Source organism: Pinus tabuliformis, chromosome 2_1, assembly GCF_031772625.1.
Source record: "Pinus tabuliformis cultivar Carrire ecotype Pingquan chromosome 2_1, CPIR1, whole genome shotgun sequence".
Lineage (NCBI taxonomy): Eukaryota > Viridiplantae > Streptophyta > Pinopsida > Pinales > Pinaceae > Pinus > Pinus tabuliformis.
In genome coordinates, this window is record NC_142299.1 from 726656110 (window position 1) to 726678742 (window position 22633).

General features: G+C 38.0%; 1 pseudogene; it reads left to right on the forward strand.

Moving 5' to 3' along the window:
• The first annotated feature begins 15332 nt into the window (after nucleotides 1–15332).
• Nucleotides 15333–18983, forward strand: LOC149202645 (mechanosensitive ion channel protein 10-like; annotated as a pseudogene).
• Nucleotides 18984–22633: the final 3650 nt, after the last annotated feature.

Here is a 22633-nt window from a genome sequence, read left to right on the forward strand (position 1 = left end):
CAAGGACGAGGAAGGAAACACTCATTCCACTCAGGAGGCCATATCTCGGGAAGCTATGAAGTATTTCAAAAAGACATACAGCAAGAATTCTGTCTATGACATTGAAGACATTCTATGGGGAATAGACCCTATCCCACTATGTTTAATGGTAATCAAAACTGTGCTCTATATGCTAAAGTAACTGAGGAGGAATTAATGAAAACAATGAAATCATTCCAAAAAGACAAGTGCCCTGGACCAGACGGGTGGTCCATTGTTTTCTTCATCCACTTCTTTGACATATTTAAGTCAGATATTCTAAATATGGTTGAGGAATCGAGACTTTAGGGCGTCATAAGCCAAAACATTTCATCTACTTACATCGCTCTAATCCCCAAGAAGAAGCTCTCATCCTCTTTTTCTGACTATCGGCCTATATCTTTGTGCAATGTATTATATAAAATCATATCAAAGATTATTGCAACCCGTATAAGGAACATTTTATCTCTGCATCTGTCTCAAGAGCAACATGGGTTTTTAAAGGACAAGAATATTTTAGATGCGGTAGCCCTCACCCAAGAATGCTTACACTCTATGCACAACAGAAGAATTGAGGCATCTCTGTTGAAAATCGATCTAAAAAAGGCTTATGATTGCGTGAACTGGGGCTTCTTACGATGCTTACTGGCTAGGATTGGCCTAGAGGTCAGATGCATTAGATGGATCATGGCCTGCGTGGTGGAGGTCAATTATGCAATCCTCATAAATGGAATCCCAACCCCATTCTTCAAAGCGGCCAGGGGCTTACGTCAAGGCTGCTCTCTGTCGCCGCTTCTCTTCATATTAACCATGGATTCATTAAGCCTCCATATTAAGGAAGCGATTCAGCAAAACAAATTCAAGCCCCTCCCTATAAGCAGGAACATCTTCATTTCACATAATTTCTTTGTCGATGATATCCTATTATCAGCGTTGTTGTGCAGGACTACATGGATATGTCTTCATGAGATCTTGGGGAGATTTCAAAAAGCCACTGGCATGTTTGTTAATGATATAAAATCCTCTTTTCATGTTGAAAATATAAATGGAGACCTCATCACATTTTTAATAGGACTATTTAATATAAAAGCTTATCCCATACGGAACGGATTGAAATATTTGGGCTTTAATTTGAAACCTGTGGGATACAGAGTAGCGGACTGGTCATGGATTTCGGATCGTTTCTATAAGAAAATAGCTGCTTGGGAATTCAAATGCTTATCCTTAGGAGGCCGCACCATCTTGGCTCAAACTGTGTTGGCACAAATCATGGTTTATTGGGCGCACCTCTTCTTTATCCCATCAGCTATCATCAACTATCTCAACAAAACGATTGCCAATTTCATATGGGGAGGACAGAAGGACAAGAAAAAATTCCACTTGGCTAAGATATCGAAGCTGTCTCGGCCCAAACAGATGGGAGGTTGGGGTTTATTGGATCTGCACATCTTTAGAAGAGCCCTTCTCTGCAAAACCATGTGGAAAGTGATTATGGGAACATCTATCTGGAGCAGGGTCATTAGAGCCAAGTATATGGACAATCAGGACATGACTTTTTGGTTCAGACAGTGTCAAATTGGATCCTCTAATGGCTCAGCTATATGGAGAGGATTTCATAGAATGGAGCCTTTCTTCAGGAAAAACTTAATCTGGAAATTCCAGTCTGGATCTAAAATAATTATTGGCATAGATGATTTTGCAGGTGCGGAAGAAAAAATCATTTTTTCCACCCAGCTGTTGAGAGCATTACACAACAGGGGTTATTTTTTTTTTGGGCCAGTGCCATTCAAAAATGGGATGGAGCATTTCCCATATGGAAAACCGCCACAAAAATTCAACTCAGCGGCGCACTGGCATCTCAATGGAATTCCATCATTTCGTCTATGTGAGCGAGGGGCATATTTCGTTCAACGGACAGGGATTTCCTCATAAGGAAAGATCTCGGTGGCACAACAAATGTTCAAGCAAAGCAAATATATTTACAATTATTTTATACAGCATCTAATCCACCTGATAATATATTTCCCGCTGTTTTTTGGAAAACAGGATGTTCCATAAAAATCATTATTTTTGCCTGGTTGGTTTTTTATGACAGGAACCTCACTTGGGAGAATCTCCAAAAGCGGAAATGGTATGGTCCAGCCATATGCCCCATATGTAGATCGAATTCTGAAAACAACTTGCACATATTTCTACAATGTCCTCAAACTCAATTAATTTGGCAGAACATAGCTGATCATTTCGGTTTCGCCTTCGTCAATGCTCCTTCAATCATTGAAGCTTTCATAGGATGGAGTAAACTGCAAATCGAGAGGAGGCCTGTTCCACTGTTAACAATCTGGGCCATATGGAAGTGGCGCAACAGGATAATATTCAATTCTATAAGGGATCCACAATCAACAGTTTTCAAATATATCCTCCGCTTGTATAATGAGATTGGACGACCTTGCCAATCCAAAGTCAGGCATGGTAGACTGACGCTGTCCAAGGACGCCACTGTTTATCCTTGTGCCTATTTCGACGGTGCTGCTCAACATGGCACATGTGCCTGTGGAGTTTTCATTATCATTGAGGAAGGTCAGTTTTATGATATCCATTGGAATGGAGGAGCTGGAACAAACAATAAAGTAGAAGTCATGGCTCTGGCTGGACTCCTATCGATAGGTGACTTCCTTGGCTTACAAAAGCTTCATATATTTGGGGACTCGAAAGTGATCATTGAGCACGTCCTGTCTAAACTTACCATAAGGAACATACACCTCTCAGGATGGCTGAACAGGGTGGAGGCCATGTGGAGCACCAGGAAGGACTTCACCATTTCTCACATTGCCAGGGATAAAAACTGGAGGGCAGATGCGCTATCAAAACAGGGTCTATCAGCTCCACAGGGAATATGGAGGATGCAAATAACAGTGGAAAATATTTCTCATCAGATCCAAGACTTTTCTATACCGGGTACATAATTTTCTATAATGAGATCCTCATCTGGTATGTTTTTTCTTTTTTCCACAACTTTTGAATCCTATGGCTGATTTTTGATCTTTAAATATCTTGGCATATGGGACCGCCAAGTGTACTGTCATATTGTGCATAGAAGCTTATAGTAATATCTCTCTATACGTCCTATCCTTTCATGATCTGATATGACTTCATAAAACCTGTTCTCTCCATGTGCTTATGATCCATTATACTAAGCCATAATTGATGGTCCCCATATGATATGCTGTATATTTTGATGAATACATATAATATAATCATAAAGTTTTTTTTTTTTTTTTTCGGTGCTGAAATGGCTCCGAAGAAGGTAGCGTTTAATTAAAACAAACACACAAGCAAAACATGGCAATTACTGCAAAACCGAGTAAAAGAAAAAAAAGGGTTGGTCGGCAACGAAAAACATTAAAAATAAACCAAAGAGAAGACTACCATCCACAACACTCAACCACAAGGAAAAACAAAATATTCAACCAACAGAAACAAAATTTCCAAAAAAAACCCGCAAAAATCCGGTCCCTTCTTTCCATTGCATGAGCACCAGTTTCAGTTTTTCGGCTTTATCTGCATCACTTGAAAAAGAGGAAACCCATTCCAATTTGAGCCGAACTATACCATTATTTGTTATTAAAATATAACACCATAAATAAAACCATACAGAGTTATGCAAGCCTTTCTAAAATTTACATCTATAAATTCTAATGTCTATTCAGCCCAATGTCTATGTCTATTCAAACCGAAAGAGGTGAGATGCCAATATTACAAATAAATTCTTTTGTGACATACAGATTGAAAACCTGCACTTAAAATCAAGAAAAATAATTTTTACTAATTCATCCAAATGGGATGAAACTACTCATACCTTATTATCTGCCGCCACCACTACTCGAACAAAAAAAACATCAACATCCTGAGCACTTCACAGATGGTAGCATAGTAATTTTATGTCCTGCGAAAATTTGTAAACTCAAACATTGGGGGAAAACTTAAAAAACATTGGTGAAGTGTTGAAACCGGAAAATACAAAAGTTTGTAACTGAGGGAAAAAATGAGGAATATGCATTGAAACGAGAGAAAGAAGAGAGACCGAATACAATATAATATATGTTGTTCGGAATTTGTAAGATGATGGAAATTCATGGTAGCAGAGTACATACCATGTGTTGTTCGGAATTTGTGAGATGATGGAAATTCATGGTAGTAGAGTACATACCGTGTAAGTAAAATCATAGAATTGAATTTACAGGCAATTTCAGTGCTCTTCTTCCAGAAAGTGCAATTATTAGGGCTGCAGAAGTGGAAATTACAGCGTGAACAAAAATACAGACCATGGCAGCGCGTCCTCCAAGATAACTGTTATGCAGAACCAGATGAGATGATATTATACTATTCTTATGCCCACATCCAACTGTTAATGCTGGAAATTTTTTTTTTCACCTACCCACATCTAACGGCTTATATTAACAGCGTTTTTGTTTTCTTGAATATATCAAGTTGCCCACTACTCTTTTTGCCTTTTTGTTTTCTTGAATGTATCAACCTGCCGACAACTCGTTTTGCTTTTTGTTATCCTGAAATAGTAAGTAACCGTTCAAGACTCAGGCCCCATATGCCATCATGAAAAAACCAAACCAAAATAGAATCCTCAAAATTTAGATCGATTTGAATGGGATTTATTTTAAAATGATCTATTTTATTCGAATCATTAATTTGCAACGACATATTTATATAATTTGACACCATGATGGTATATCGAGACTTACAAATTGGGTTCAAGGTTGATTTTCTTTGCTGTGGATGAAGATAACTTTGTTGATTATTCATTATTTTTGGGACTCCACATTTTCATTCTTATATATATATGTTAACAAAATTTAGGGTTCAAAGTTGATTTTCTCTGCGGTGGATGAAGATAATTTTTCTTATTATAAATTATTTTTGGGATTTGACATTTTCACATACATGATAACATAATTTAGTTGTTGAAAAGAATGATTCAGAAAACTATTAGGGGCATATATTTACCCCATAAGGTATTCTTTTTGAGAAGAACTTTCCCTTGCCCACTTGTCATCACTTTGGGGGGGTTCGATTATATGTTAGACGATTGGAAAATGTTTAGTCATTAGATCAAAGGTAGTTGGAAAGAAGATTTATTAAACCCTAACCACCTGTGTGAAAAACACACAAAGGTGATGATAGATCACAAAAAATAGGTGGAGATGAAATTAAATTAGGAACTAAGAATTCTCGAAGCCCAGAAAAATAAAGATCAGCAGAAGAAGAAGCATAGATAACGAGGAACACAGTTCCTACGTTGTCTAGATCGATGTACACAAAACCAAAATCAAGATTTGTCAAAGCTCGATAGAGTCTGTTGAATGTTGTCGAAGGGAGCACCAATCCTTTCTTGAAAAGATCGCCCAACAAAGCTTCTTCCCCATGCTTCTTCCCCTTCGTTGTGTTGTCGGGAATGTTGATTTCAAGCTTGATAGTCGATCGCCTGGACCATCACATGGTCTCAAGGTTGGAGATTTGGAAATGGTGTTTGATGGTATTGGTTGACTTCTTGGGAGATTGGTTTTCAGGTTGGTTTATTAGTATTATTGTCTTCATGGTTGAAAGAAACTTCATTCTCAGGAAGAGGGTTGTTTACTTTGTCTATGGACTCAAAAAGAGTGCGCAGAATTGTATCTCATCCACTTTGCTTGATCCCTAGGTTGAGCAAGCCAACAAGAGTGTTATGCTCTTAATCTTGCAAGACTATACCAGAATACCAAATATGCGAAAAAATATACCCAGAACATAGAACAAGAGCAATAACAACAATTATTTTATTATTCAGAAAGCAAAGTTCACTTGCCTCTTCGAGGGGGCAACCTCCAATAGAGCTGAGCTCGATTACAAAATAAGACACGATGCTCCTCGCAGGGAGTCTCTATCCTTTATATAGGATTCATACATGCAATACCATGGGCAATACCATGGTTCTTATTAATACCATCTATCTAATACCATGGCCCATTTGCAACTAACTGTGGTCCCGTCATTAAATGCGGGTTAACCACTTACAATTATTAATATGGGCTTTATTGACTCTTTACTTAACTATAACTATGATTCGATCCTATTACATAAATAAGGGGGTTAGGGTGGGACCCTAACATGCCCTCCCCCATAAGAATAGCCTTGTCCTCAAGGCTGAAGCTGCGGAAACTGCTGAAGAATAGTGGCTGGTTCCCAAGTTGCATCTTCCGGAGAGGTGTCTTTCCACTTGACGAGGACTTCCTTGATCAGGCGGCCACGCAGGTGCCGTTCTTGTGTGTCCAGGACCTGTTCAGGTTGGAGCCAGATTGACCCTTCTTCATCCAGTTCAGGTAGACTAGTTTGAATTCTGCAATTGTTCCCAATCACTTTCTTGAGGCATGAGACATGGAAAACTGGATGGATTTTTGCAGTGTGTGGCAAAGCTAGCTTGTAGGCCACTTCTCCAATGCGCTGAAGTACTTGATATGGTCCGTAGAATTTTGGAGATAGTTTCTGAGAACCCTTGTCTTTGAGTGATGTTTTCTTATATGGTTGCAGCCTCAAAAATACCTGATCCCCTTCTTGAAATTGGCGTTTTGAGTGATGCTGATCTACCTGTTGCTTCATGCGGTTTTGAGCTTGATGAAGATTCTCTCTAAGATGGGTGAGCATGGTTGTGCGGTTCTATAGGAGTTGATCCACTCCTTGTACCTTCGAGCACCCCTTGATATAAGAAGTAGGGGAAGGAAGGAGTTGACCATAAACTGCTTCATATGGAGTCATTTTGATGGTGGCATGATAGTTGGTGTTATACCACCATTCAGCTAGAGGTAACCACTATACCTAGAGATGTTGCTTTTCTGAAGTGAAACACCTAAGGTAGGTTTCTAGACATTTGTTGACTGCTTCAGTTTGACCATCAGTTTGTGGATGATATGAAGTACTGAGTTTTAGTTGGGTATCTTGTAGCCGGAAGAGTTCCTACCAAAAATTACTGGTGAAGATCGGGTCACGATCAGACACAATGGAAGTGGGCATGTCATGCAATTTGAAGATTTGATCCATGAAAGATTGAGCGACCAAAGTCAGTGTAAAAGAGTGGGGTAGGGGGCAAAAATGAGCATACTTAGAAAGCTTGTCCACAACCACCATGATGACTGACTTGTTTCCTGACTTTGGAAGACCTGTAATGAAATCCATAGAAACCTCTGTCCATATTGATGCCGGGATGGGCAATGGTTGTAATGTGCCTGGTGCTTTGACTGTCTCTCCTTTGTTGCACTGACAGACATCGCATTCAGCTACAAAAGTAAGAATATCCTTTTTCATGCCTGTCCAAAAAAATGATCTTCGAGTGCGAGCATACGTCGTCTAAAAGCTTGAATGTCCTGCAGTGGGAGATGAGTGCAACTCCGCCAAAATGCGGCTTTTGAGGGTGGATGTTGGTGATATTACTACTCTGTCCTTGTAGCGAAGAATCTCATCCTGCCACGAGTAGCCCTCGATGGAATTTGGATTCGCCTGCAATTGAGTAATGAGTTGGGAGAGCCAGGGATGTGAAAACCATTCCTTGCAAGCCTCTTCAATCCATTCTGGAATGAGAAGGGAAAGTGCGAGCAGGGTACTTTCCTCCTCAAATTGGTGAGATAATGCATCTGCTACAATATTTTCACGCCCTTTCTTGTAAATTATCTCATAATCATATCCCAGCATTTTGGCGAGCCATTTATTTTGTTGTGGTGAGGATAGGCGTTGCTCCAAAAAAAATTTAAGGCTTTGATGGTCTGTGTGGATTTGGAAGCGTCTCCCCAATAAGTTAGGTCGCCAGGTATCTACTGCATGTAAGATGGCCATCATCTCCTTCTCATAGGTAGATTGTCCCAGATTCTTTCCACTTAGTTGTTGGCTTGTGAAGGCCAAGGGCCGACCTTCCTGCATTAAGGCTGCCCCAATACCCGTACTCGAAGCATCACATTCAATAACAAAAAGATTTGGTGAAGTCAGGTAGTGCCAAGACTAGAGTGGAACACATGGCATTTTTGAGAGCTGTAAAGGCCTGTTGTGCTTCATCATTCTAGAGGAATGAATTTTTCCTGAGGAGTTGAGTGAGGGGCCTCGCAATACGACCATAATTGCGGACAAATTCTCTATAGTAGCCCGTGAGACCCAAAAATCCTCTCAGGCTCTTCAAGGTCTTAGGTTGAGGCCAATCCTGCATTTCCTGGATCTTTTTGGGGTCCACCCTGACACCTTCACACCCCACAATGTGGCCCAAATGCTCAACTTCTTCCATTCCAAAAGAACACTTGGACATCTTAACAAACAATTTATGCTCACGGAGTAGTTGCAAGAGGAGATTTACATGCTGAAGATGTGCGGCCCAAGTGCGACTATAGATGAGGATGTCATCGAAGAAAACAAGGACAAATTTTCTGAGATATGGTTTGAGCAGGTGGTTCATAAGGCTCTGAAAATTGGATGGGGCATTACAAAGACCGAATGGCATGACCAGGAACTCATAATGGCCTTCATGAGTTCTGAAAGCAGTCTTTGGAATGTCGACTTCTTTCATGCAAATTTGGTGGTAGCCTGAGCGAAGATCAAGCTTAGTGAAGAATTGAGCCCCATTTAGTTCATCTAGCGAATCATCAACAATCGGAATGGGAAATTTATCTTTGACTGTCAACTTATTGAGGGCCCTGAAGTCTGGACACATACGCCATTCCCCATCTTTCTTGAGCCCCATGACCACCGGTGATGAATAAGGACTAATACTGGGACGAATGACACTTGCTTCCAAAAGTTCCTTGATTATTTTTTCTATTTCATTCTTTTGGGCGAATGGATATCTATATGGGCGCACATTTGGTGGTTGTGCCCCTGGGACCAAAGTGATGCTATGATCATGTTCCCCTCTTGAGGGTGGAAGCTCATGAGGCTTGTCAAAGACTGGCTGATGGGTATTTAATATCTGTTGCATCTCAGGATGAATCGAAAGAGAATTGGGTTCGAAGGCCTGGATGGCATTAAATTGAGCTATAACTCCATGATGGCCCTTTTTTAACAATTTTTCCATCCGATGTGAGCTGATGATAGAGGGAGCTCCCGCCTGGAGTTCGCGGAGGGTATGTGTGTGGTTGTTCTGCTTAAAGCTCATATATAACTCCTGGAAATCCATTGTGATTGGGCCAAGTGTGCGAAGCCATTCAGCACCTAGGACAATGTCGCACCCTCCCATGTGTATGGCAAACATGTGGGTCTTTAACTGATAATCCCCCATTTGAAGTTTGACATTTTCACAGCAGCCTTCACATTTCATTGTGCCCCCATCAACAATTTGGACTTGGAAGTTAGAACCTACTCGTACAAAACAATGCACTTCTTCCGCAACTCTTTGATGGATAAAATTATGTGTACTTCCACTATCAATTAAGACTACTACTGGGCGATGCTTAATAAAACCTCTGATTTTGAGAGTTTGAGGCGAAGAAATCCCTGCCAAAGCATGCAGTGAAATAATTGGCTCTTCAGGTACATTGTCCTTCTGGTTGTCCTCTTCTTCCTCCTCTGGTTCCTCAAGTGGTGGGGCTTCCTCCGATGAGTTGTGATTAGTAGCATCAATTTGAAAAAATTTGGGCTCCTTGCATTTAGGCCTGGCGGAGTATTTTTCATCATAGTAGTAACATAATCCTTGCTTTCTTCTTTCCGCCATTTCTGCAGGTGACACCTTTTGAACCTTGAGTGTTTGGGTAGTGCTGTGAGCCTGTGGGGGGCGACCCTTGGCGGTGAAATTTGGGCGATTAGACTGGGCCGCTAATGCACGTTCTACTTCACGAGCTATCTTGCAAGCCTCCAGCCATGAGGGAGGGTGGTGCAGTCGGATGTGGGCTTGTATGGCCTCTTTAAGACCACTGATAAAACATTCTGTGTAGAACTGATCTTGTAGACCTAAAGTGCGGAAAGCTAAGGCTTCAAAGGCTGTAATATATTCATCCACTGTTCCAGTCTGATGGAGCTTAGTGAGACGACCCAAAAAAGCAGAGTCATGGTCAAAGCGATCCATAAGAGCTTTTTTGAATGTGTCCCAAGTCAAGGGCCTTCCATAGCAACGTTGATGCCATTGCCACCATTGCCATCTTTCATTGTCCAAGTACATGATCCCCACACTAAGCTGAGTGTCATTATCCAGGATGTAATTCAGATTGAAATATTGCTCCATTTGTGCTATCCATGCTGCCGAGTGAGAGCCATCAAATTTATGCATGTCCAGCTTGGAAGGTCATGGACGGGATTTTTGGTGGGTGCCCCAGAGGTGAAGAGAGTGGCTAGACTCACCCTCACTGTGTTCATTGCCAATATATGACACCTTGCGGGCTTCCGCCTTGCCCATAGAGAGTGCTGTAGTTAAATTCGTCAATTGATCTTGGATTTCTTTCAAGGATGCTTCAAGTTTGTCCATCCTTTCATTCGCCATAGCTTGATTTCTAGTTTCTACCATGCACCGAGCCGATTTACTTGAAATTTGGGATTGCCCGATTTTTTTTTTTTTGGCACTAACAATTGAATGGTACCACCTTGCTCAGCTCGTCGTCGGCCCAGGGGGTCCTAGAATTTTTTTTTTAAATTAATTAATTAATTTTTTAACTCCTAACAGAGTTTTACTCCTTGCTTAGGAATACTGCAGTTGCCGAATCCCTGAAATGTCAATGCTGCCAAAAGTCCTGCGAAAATCACGCCCAGGTATAGGAACCCACACAACTACTCAGATCTGGATGGTGGATCTGATGGATCTGAATGGCGGAACTGATTGCTGCTGTGGATCTGATGGATCTGAGAGATCTGGATGGCTGATTTGATAGATCTGAATTGCGAAACTGATTGCTGCTGCGGTGGCAAAAACCCCACTTGTGAGATCTGATCTGGCAAAGATTATGTATGATCCAGAGAGAGATCAGGGAACTATGGTCTCCAGGAGTGTCAGGTGCTACATATCGCAATATACATAAGGGTTTGACAGTAGTACTCAGCCCAATTTTTCAGGGCACTAACCAAGGAGGATCAACCGTACCCTTAGCCATACAACATGACTACCCTATCGTATGGGTGAGTAATCTCTCCGAGTGCTGTTCTCGGTGTACTGTAGCAGCAAGACGACTAACGGTTTATCTATGGCGAGGTTTCAAGGGAGCTAGGGGGCTTCTGATATACCCAGAAGGTACTTGGAAGACAGTGCATGCGCGGTTCTGTCTAATGCGCTACTACTCGAAGGGGTACCCACAGGGGTTACAAGGGAGTCCAACAAGTGTGACCACCTCTTGTATTTCCTACGTGCAAGCCTCCCCAAATACGCATGTTTATGTGCTCAATGATAGATCTCGTGGTTTAAAGACGTCGGAACACGTCTCTAGCCAAATTTTTTTTGCTAAAAGGTGGAGATCCCATCGGCCCTGGAAAGCGCTCTGATACCACTTGTTATGCTCTTAATCCTGCAAGATGGTACCGGAATACCAAATATGCGAAAAAAATATACCCAGAACATAGAACAAGAGCAATAACACCAAGTATTTTATTATTCAGAAAGCAAAATTCACTTTTCTCTTCGAGGGGGCAACCTCCAATAGAGCTGAGCTCGATTACAAAATGAGACACAATGCTCCTCGCAGGGAGTCTCTATCCTTTATATAGGATTCATACATGCAATACCATGGGCAATACCATGGTTCTTATTAATACCATCTATCTAATACCATGGCCCATTTGCAACTAACTGTGGTCCCGTCATTAAATGCGGGTTAACCACTTACAATTATTAATATGGGCTTTATTGACTCTTTACTTAACTATAACTATGACTCGATCCTATTACATAAATAAGGGGGTTAGGGTGGGACCCTAATAAAGGGCCATCAGGTGTTTGTTTATGTGACCAAGCTATTGGTTGCCTTGATATTGGTATTTTTAGAGTCTTTAAGAAAAATTGAGGGCTTTTATGTTAACCCTCGCTCTGTCATGCAAACCCTAACTTATAATTTATACCTTTTATGCAAGGTTATTCTAGCTGTCAGGTATGGCACTATTCTTCTGACCCTAAAGTTGTTGTAAACCAGCTGCACCAAATTGTCAATGTGATTGTCATTGTAGTCATGATAATTGTCATTTTACTTGTTTCGGGGATTGCCACATCCCATGTCATTTTGCTGGTATCATCTCAGCTCGTATTAGCAGGCTTCATATTCGAGAATACTTGCAAAACAACCTTCGAAGCAATTGCGTTTGTGTTCATTGTGCATCCCTTTGATGTTGGTGACTGATGAATTGTTGATGGTGTTCACGTAAGGGAAGAAGGTTGAAACCCTACTTATGTATGTTTCTCTTTCTTATAAGCTCCCCAATTTTGTGCAACGTGAGTTTCTTTTTCTTAATTGTTGATGAGATCTCGGTATGATTTGATGCACCAAATTGTTAATGTGATTGTCATTGCAGTCATGATAATTGTCATTTTACTTTTTCTGGGGATTGCCACATCCCATGTAATTTTTCTAGTATCATCTCAACTAGTATTAGCAAACTTCATATTCAAGAATACCTGCAAAAAAATCTTTGAAGCAACTGTGTTTGTGTTTGTTATGCATCCCTTTGATGTTGTTGATCAATGTGTCGTTGATGGTGTTCAAGTAAAGGAAGAAGGTTGAAACCCTACTTTTGCACACTTCTCTTTCTCATAAGCTCCCCAATTTTGTGTACCATGGGTTTATTTTTCTTGATTGTTGATGAGATCTCGGTATGATCTATCTCCTTTAACTTCAAGGTTTCTGTCTGATCCAAGTCTTTTGAATCCATTGGTGATGACAATTTCACATTCAGTGCATCCCTAGAAGATTCAGATGGTGAGTGTTGCACAAAAGAACTGGATATGTCAATTGTCTTTCCACTCATTCCTCCATTGTGAGATATTGTTACTATAACATCCTTCTTCTAGTACCCTACCTCTTCCTTTGTCTTCTTCAAATCTGCTTCCAAGACCAGTTTGGCTATTTGGATAGCCTCTAGCTGCGCAGAAGATTGATCTACAATTTGTCTGCTCTTCTCGAGATCTGAATTCACTGCATTTAAATTTTGCATGGCTTCCTTTTCCCTGATATTAGCATTCTCCCCCTATGAAAGGACGTTTTTTATTCTTTTACTTGCATGTTATTCACCCTATTGTGCTTTCTTCTGCAACAAATCATACTCTTATTTTCTATTGACACAGAATTGTCATCTGATTTCTTAGATGAAGCTCATTTTCTTTATCCAAAAGAGCATCTTTGACTATAGAAATTTCCATCTTAGCACTTTGTGCATCTTCTTTTGTTGCAACGATCTCAACATCAGATTCTCTAAGGGAATATAATAATTTAGTTACATTTTCTTTGCTTGTGTTAACCTCAACTTGAGCGCATCATACAACTTCAACTCAATATCCTTGACATTGGCCAATTCTTTCTTCAATAATTGAACTTCTTGATTAGCCTTAGTTTCCATTGCAGATGCTTCTTTGGCTTCGGATTTCCATTTTGTAGCAGTGGAAGCCCTTTCATCCTCAACCATCAACCTTGAAGCATATGCCAAATGGAGAGCCTTATTCACAGAACATATCTCCACAGACAGTACCTCTACTTTTTTGGCATTGGCCTTTGAAGCATTGACAACATACTCGACCTGTTTGGTCGCGGTGCCCTTAGACTCCATCGAAATGGAGAGGTATTTCTTGACCCGCTGAAGCTCTTGAGTTCAGATTGCAAGGAAACCACATCAAGAGCATGTCGTCTCTGCATAAATTCAAGTTTAGACTACAAGGCCTGATCTCTCTTTTTAGCAGCCTCAATGATGTCCTGCTCAAGCTCATCGACCTAAAACTTCTCACTCTCATATTTATCCAATTCTCTCTTCTCAATCACCAGAGACTCACTCAATCTCACATTGGCTTCAACAAATGACCTCTTACTCTCTTCCAACTCTTAAAGAGACCTAGACTTAGATTTCTCTACCAAGGCCTATTCTTCCTTAGCACCTTCAAACTATCCTGAGCTTGATTCAGTAGCTACTGAATATCGAGTCCTTAGGTGACTCATTTCGGCCATTTATATTTTACACATACCATGAAAAAAACCACCCCATAATGAAATCCACATTCTCCCTATGAAACCCAACCATCACAGGCACATAAAGAGGCGAGAAAACAAGTAGATTGAGAATAAAATTTTATGTTTCTTACCTTAGGTAATGTGTTTTTGGGAGATCTGCAGTTTGGTATTTTCGAGTGGGCCTTGTCCAATGAAAGCTTCCTAGTTTTTACTAGAGTTGTGTCTAAGTCTATACTCCCAAAACCTTTATTTTGCTTACTATGTCTAGGACTACCAAGAGACATCTTGTGAGGCATATCTATCTAACTAGATCTATTGCAAAGCATTCAAATCAATAAATAAGTGTACACATTCTCTAATAACCATAATACATAATGGCATTCAAACTACAACCTAAGATAAAAAAAAAATTGTATTCAACACAAAACCCAAAAGCAGAAATGCAACCAACAATACTACCCATATGCAGAAATGGATCCAACAACACTACCCAAATGCAGAAACGAATACAACAAAACTAACCAAATATGAAAAAGAGGATTTAGTAGAGAAGCCAAAAATCATATATATTCCAATATAATCTTAAACTTTAACTTAAATTAGAGATGTTTTCATTGTATGAGACCAAATGGCATGAGATCGTGCTTTGTTATAGAAATGTGCATTAAAAGAATTGTAGTTTACACTTGCTAGTTAACAAAGGGTAGTGTTTATTTGTTATTTACACTGTGGATTCAGTCAACTTTTATAAACAACTATGCTTACCGCTTTTATGATTTGAACTAAAATAAGGACAATAATTTTAGAGATTTTCTTTAAAATGTCCCCATTTATAGGCTACTAAAACTCTAATGTGACAGTTCAACCATTTCACCATAGTCCCATAGTGCTCACTTTCAATTTTTCAACAACAATTATTGAGAAAAAAGATATCCAAAAAGGATTCAATTTTGCCTTCAGATCAAAGTCTTCAAATTTAGTTGAAAGTTGAATCAAATCGAAGTGCTCATCAATATTATTCCAACGGTGTGAACGACGCATAAATCCGAGATCGGATGAAGAAGTTATGGCGAGTCAAAGTTTTCGGGAAAAATTAGGGCAAATGGAAAAAAAGTAATAAAGTCAAAGTCAAAGTCAATGATCAACACAGGGTGACGTCAACAGGACATGAGGCATCCCGGGAACACGCCACCTGTCCCATATGACGTTAGCAGGAGCAGTGACGTGGCGGAACTCTATTGGACAGAATGGGCCAATCCGGTGTTGACAGGTGTCAGCCCAGATTTGCCCAATGTTGGCATGAAATCCAAGAAATTTGGGGTCAAGGGGAGTCGAACCCCTAACCTCGCAGATCTTCCAAGACTTCACCAGAATCTGCTCACCGTTCGAGCTACAGAGGTGCTTGTTAACAAATTTGTTGATTTTGTATTTATTGTTGCGGGATTGAAGGTGCCGGTAAAAAGGGCCGACGGCCGGGGTCAACCCCACGATCGTCGAACCCCTTATTTGGTTACAAAATTATCCCACATCCATCGCAACAGATAACCATATATGGTATATATTACCATATATCCAATGTATAAGCCAACGGAGCGCGAAGATACATGTCACCCAAAGTTTAATGCGGATATATGTTACTATATATGTATATCAATCCATATCAAAACGTCGGAGCGTTGGGTGACCTCCAACATTGTAATATATACCACGCCTTTACACCTTCGGGATAACGAATATGCCCATACGTTCGGACTTGAAATAGCCGAACTAAAATCCTTTTAACCTGTTGTAGACCCGAACCCGCCAAATCGAGGGCGTGCGGATTGAGGTGGTTTCCACAACATAGAGGGTGGTGTTTGTCAGCAGAAAGTGGTTTTGCAGAAGGCAGAGGTGGTTTTTCACATTCCAGGGGTTCTGGAGCGCACAAAGGCCAAATACGGGCAAGTTTATACTCGTTTGACTCAAAATTTCGAGCTAAACACAATGGTGAGATCCTTTTCCTCATTTGAGTCTCTGTTTTTGAGCTCATGTATGTAAAAACATTTTGAAGACTAATAAAGTGGTCGCACTAGAAGCTGAGGATTTGGAGAGGTAGCCAGGAAGTCTGGTGAACTCCGTTATTAAATTTTCGTTATGTTGATGCGTATGTTTATGTTTCAATTTTCTTCTGTGTTTATGTTATTCGCAATCTTTTCGATCTGTTGCGCTAAGTAACATAAGCAAACTTCACATAAAGTCTATAATACCTTTTTACATTTTTAGATCAAAGATGGAGTAGCTAGCCCAAGAAAAGTAATATGGGGCTCACATCCATGTTTCTTTGACTTGTGAGTTATTAAATAAGCATCAACATTTGAGAAAAAAATGCTAAAGAAGAATGAAAGTTTGGTGGGAATGGTATACGGTGAAATCGAAATTTTTTTATATAGAAGATTAACAAGTATTGTTGGAAAACTTCCAATGTCCAGGACCTGATTCCAACACCCTTATTCTAGTGGGGTATGGAAAAAAATAAAGAGAAAAATAACCATATAAACAATAGCACTGACTGCTTTAAGGGTAAATTTTGGTTTGTTTAAGTCAATGATTTTGTTCTTGTTTCATAGGACCACACGAAAATGTGAAGCCTACCATACCCCAAGGAACTGCTAGGTTAAAACCAATGCCTAACTCCATCTAATTATGGGTTATTTTCTATGTTTGAAACTGAGTATTCGATATATGTTTCTCTTAGTTATTTTCCAAGAAAACTACATCATCATAGGTCCTACTGTGGTCTCTTTGATCCTATTTTGTTGGGACCTTAGCAATTATAGAGTTAATTTATAAAATTAATTGTTTGGATAACATTTCCCTTAAGGGAGTGATAGAAAATATTGCATGTTGCAACTGTTAAGCATTGCTATATAATCACATGCAGGTTCTCTAAAATTGGTGGTTTTGATTTGAAATTATGTACTATCAGTAACTTTGGAGAGGAATAAGAAGAAATTAGCTTTGTACGGTATTTGAAGTGGCTACAACATTTCTTCCATAAGAATAGCAATAAAACTTCAAATAATCAACATAATCTAGATCAAAGCATACATTATAGCAGTAGCAAATAGATCAGTCAAAAATTAAAACATCATGGTGATATTGAGATAACAAATGAACTGTAAGCAGTAGCTGCAGTAAAGAGAATTTTCAAAAATGTTTCTAAGCTAGGGGCCATGTTAGTATATACATCAAATATTTTCTTCATCTTGAATGATCTCTTTGGATTTTTATTGTTGAATACTAAAAATAATGGGATTCCATATTTTACACGCATATAGAGGAAGAAGACCTTCTAAGGTTCTTGAAAAAGAATGAGGTGGAACCAATATTTCCCCAATTTTAAGGAGCAATTGAGACTGTGTGGTATGCATTTTTAACTCTGTTCCTTAGTTCCTATACTTTTCTCCATTGTAATGTATGCTTCCATGAATTTTATGCTCTTAGCATTGCCAAATGACTCTGGAATTATCGTTCTCTAGAGTTTCTTGAACTGTAAAAACTAGATTAAAGATATAAATTAGTCTATTTTTTTACATTTATAATTTTGGGATTGATACCATGCCAATATGTTTTAGACCTCTTACAATTGGCCTTATATTTTAGGTGAATGTTTATCTAGAAAGGAAATGGCTGGCCCATTCTTTCAATGAGACCAAAACTGTTGTAAAACAACTGCACCAAATTACCTATGTGATTGTCAATGTAGTCATGATAATTGTCATTTTACTTGTTCTAGGGATTGCCACATCCCATGTCATTTTGTTGTTATCATCTTAGCTAGTATTAGCAGACTTCATATTTGAGAATACTTACAAAAAAAATCTTTGAAGCAATTGTGTTTATATTCATTATGCATCCCTTTGATGTTGGTGAACGATGCATTGTTGATGGTGTTTAGCTAAGGGACGAACGCTGAGAGTAGCCAACATTGTCACTATTTAGTTTTCTACAATCATTTCTTCTTTATGGTCATGTTGTAGAGGAACTCATCTTGCCTAATTTGGTTTCTGGCAATGAGTACTCTATTTTGTTGCAAATGATTTTAGAAGAAATTAACATTCTCACAACAATTTTGTCCTCAACACTAGCTACAAAACCCATTAGCATTTTTTATCGAAGTCCAGAGATGGGTGATTTTGTGGAGTTCATTGTGGATGCATTGGTGCACTCAAGGAGAGGATAACAAAGTAATTAATTGTATCCTTCATTTCTTTGGCTTATAATTGTTGCTACTCTAGGTTCGCATACCCAACTGTTTTGATTTAGTGAAATAGATCAAATGGTTGAGTTGTTGTGTTTTTCATAGTTATAGTTATCTCTAAATGCTAATGACAATATGAATCTAATGGTCTGTTCAATCAATCCAGATCCTGGCACCTGATTGAAACGTATAACTTTCGTTGTCTTGACTTGCAAATTTTCTCTTTAGTAATATATTTATTTTTCTATGTCCTCCTCCTCTACAAATATCTTGAAAGAAAGCCACAAAGCTGGCATCCAAAGCATATCATGGCAGTGCTAGATATTCAAAACCTGAGTACAATGAAAATGGCCATGTATACCAAACACACCATAAATCATCAGAACATGGGTGAGAAATTGAACCGAAGATCTGAGCTTGTATTAGAGATGGAGAAATTTTTTAAGGAACTTGACATTCAATGCCATTTGTTGCCCTAGGAAATCCATATCAATTTTGTTAGCTCAACAACAAATCAAATGTTGAAATGTGGCAACAAGAATATTTCAATTTTAAATTTGCCCTTGATTAAAATTTGAATTTAGTCTCACCAACTGCTTGAAAAATAATTAATTAATTCATATTGAGTTAATTAGTTGGAGAAATTCAAGTTAGAAGTCTTTCTGAAGTAATGCAACAGTTATCCCTTAAATTAAGGAGATTATCGATTAATTAAGGAGAAAAGATTGAATTATATTTGAGTTGTAGTTAGTTAGCTCAGTTTACTGAGTTAAGTCCAGTTAAATTAGTTCCAAACTATTTGAGGAACTAATTGTGAGTTCAGTCAGTTAATGCATGCATGCATCCAACTAGTGTGCTCCAGATAACTAAAGATTCTCTCATCAGTAACTCATGCATGTCTATTAAGAGAAATATCCAGTTGAGATTAAAGACAGGGATAGTGTACTATCAGTTGCATGAGTTTTCCTATAAACAAAAATCATGCATGCAAAAGGAATTCATTCCTTGAGTATTGTGCAGTTTTACAGGGTGTGAGATCAGTGTTACACTTGGTAACAACTGGATCACCCAGGAGAAACTACGCAAGGAAATAGGAGCTTGGAGGGCAGAGGAGAAGGCATATGAGCAATCTATTTTGTCTGTGAGCATCTGTGAGGGATTGTACTGAGAGTTGGCTAGCTGTGAGAGCTAAAGCTTTGTGTAATCCTGATATATTTCCACTTGTATGATAATACAGATAGCGGGGTTTTTAGCTGAGGCTTTCCCTAGAGTATTCTTCTGTGTTTCATGTGCATTGATTCTTCTTCTGGTTATATGTGTTCAACTTGATCTTGCTCAAATATTTTAAGCTTCTGCAAAATTGATTGTAGAAGTAGATTAAAGTATTTTGATTTAGTTATATTGCATTATCAGGTTAATCTACAGTCAGAATTTCTACATCAAATTCCACTGCAATGCTGACATCTGAAAATTTGGAAAGTTAATCGTTGCATCCCTATTTTGGGGTTCTATGATCTACCATTATTTTATCCTTTGTATTGCAATTATAGGTCGTACCATTTATTGTATCCAGTTAGTTAATGCCAATTCCCAACAATGTTTGAAGATGTGTGAGTAGTAATGCTACCTGCGTGTGAAAATGCAAATTTAAGTGGATTGTAGTTTCCATGGATTTCAATACCCAATAAATTTCAACATGTGCCTTGCTTGTTGATCCACTTAGAACTATATTAGAGTTGTCTTCCTTTGGAATTAGTAATTTTTTTTCAGAGTGTATGTGAAGTCCAATTATGCCTCAGTTCTATCACGTTTCATCATTTTTTGAGATGAGATTTGATGTATGTAAAATGGGATTGTTAAATGAGTTCCATGTGAATTTTTTTCTCTTCATAGGAAGGGATTCAAGATAATGTATGTGCATTTTGAGTCATTTTTTATATCAATTCCAGCATGTTGTCACAATTATGTTTTTGTTATCAAGCATATATAATTTTTAGGGTGGTGTTATATGTACACTAAAATACTTGTGATATCCAACACTATGTACGGGGTTTCATTTTCAAGATATGTTTGTCTAGAGTAAGGAATATTTAAAAGTTTTTCTATAGTAAGTAGAAGACCAGGTTGTTTCACTTTCTATTGGCCATGTCTCTCTTGAAAAAAAATCTAGAAAATAGGAAGGCGGGTAGGTGGATTTCTTTGAGTAACCCAATAGCAGCTAGAACCCGAGCTTATGATGTGGAATCCTAGAGGTAATTTTATATAGCAGATTTTTCATTATTTCTTCTAATTCAGTTGGTTCCAGAATTGATGAAGACAGATGAGTGTCATATGTTGCTCTAGCTTTAAAAAATGTCATCACACATCTACTAACCATTGTGATGCTTCACATTTTATTATGTCTTTTAAACTAGCAAAGGACAAACATCTAACAACAATTGATAAATATTTTCGAATACGTTATTCACATAAATTAAGCTGCAATGACCACTAAGAACTTATTTCTTCTATGCTACTCTTTTTTATGCCACTGCCTTATGACATTTCCTTTGCACAAGTGGTGCAATTGGTACTCTGCCTTTTACAATGAGAGGTTCCAAAGATCGAGTTATATTCAAATGATATAGTTATCTACTTATAGGGATCTCTGCAATGAATTTTGATTAATTTCCTTTTTTTTTTCTTTTTGTTTGGGTGATACATATATATAATATATGAAAATGCCATAAAATATCGACGCTTCAAAAGATATGTTTAGATGATTTGTTATGTGTATTTGGACATTATAATGTTATGTATATATTCAAATTATTTTTATAACAATATAGGAGTTATGCTAGTATATTAGATGTGGGAAATATTTTGATGGGTATGTGGATATGAGATATATAAAAGTGATATGTATGTTATATGTAAACATCTTCTATAATATAAAGTTGTTGGTTTTTCTCAACCGAAAGAAAAAGAGTTGATTTGCAATTTTAAATGATGTTGGGAGGGTTAGAATTCTAAATTGAATAGACTGAGATGACCGAGATGGTTGGAATTAATGATGTAATACATCTTTAATTTATTAGAATTAGAATTTTATATTTATATTTAAAAATATATTTTAAAAATGATTGAAAAAATAATAAAAATAAATATTTTAATATATATATATATATATATATATATATATATATATATATATATATAAATTTGCAACTAGTATATATATAGTTATTATTTAATTAAAGAATATATTTTTTTAGCAATTTTACAATAAGTATTATTAGGTAAATTAAGTAATATCCATTTCCTTTTTATTGTTTATTAAAGGTTTTATTATGTGGAAAACATTGTGTCGTGTTGTTTTACTTTCTGTCCCTCTTTTATAAAACATGTTATGTACATATGAGAGAGAAACAACAATTAGATATGTCTATTTTGTAAGGTAGAGGTTCTTTTTTTGTCTTTTGTTTTTTTTTTTCAAAATAAAATTGCAATTTTTATTAGAATTGAAAATTATATTTTGAATGTGCATGTATTGCACTAGAAAACATAACAACATGTGGTTGTACCAAGAAAATGTCCGAGTTTGGACTGTTTTTCCTCATATATACATCCAAAATAATAACATCATGTTGCGATAAATAAGCAGCGAACATAGTGTATGTCCTCAAAAATCCTAGTAGAGACTATGCAAAGACATTTAACAGAGATATAATCAACAAGAGAACAAAAATATAGATAACAATGATCAATGTCTAGAGTGCATGTCGTCTATGAAGGGTTGGTGGTAGAATCCATGTTACTTCTCATTTGTACATTTTGTGATATGCCATGATCCCAAATCTTGCGTAGCACCCACCTTAGATAAGGAGTTAGCAACCACGTTTCTTTCCGTGTAAATGTGGCAACAAGTAATAACATCAGAATATTGCTTTATCAAATTTATCTCCTCCATTATGGGACTGAGTATGTGCATGTGGCATCTAGTAGTTCTATTGAACCAATTTATAACAAATTTTGAATCCCCAAAAATATGAATTTGGCGAACTTCCTTTTTGATGGCAAACAACATAAGAAATTTTAGACTCATAAGCCCAACAAAATTATTAGTTCCTTGTCACAATCTAGTTTTTAACTTTAAAGAATGGTTTTGTGATAGGTGCAAAACAACCTCGCCGCCACAAGCTCCTATGGCAAGAGAGATACCATCAAAGTACACCTAAGGAAATGAGGA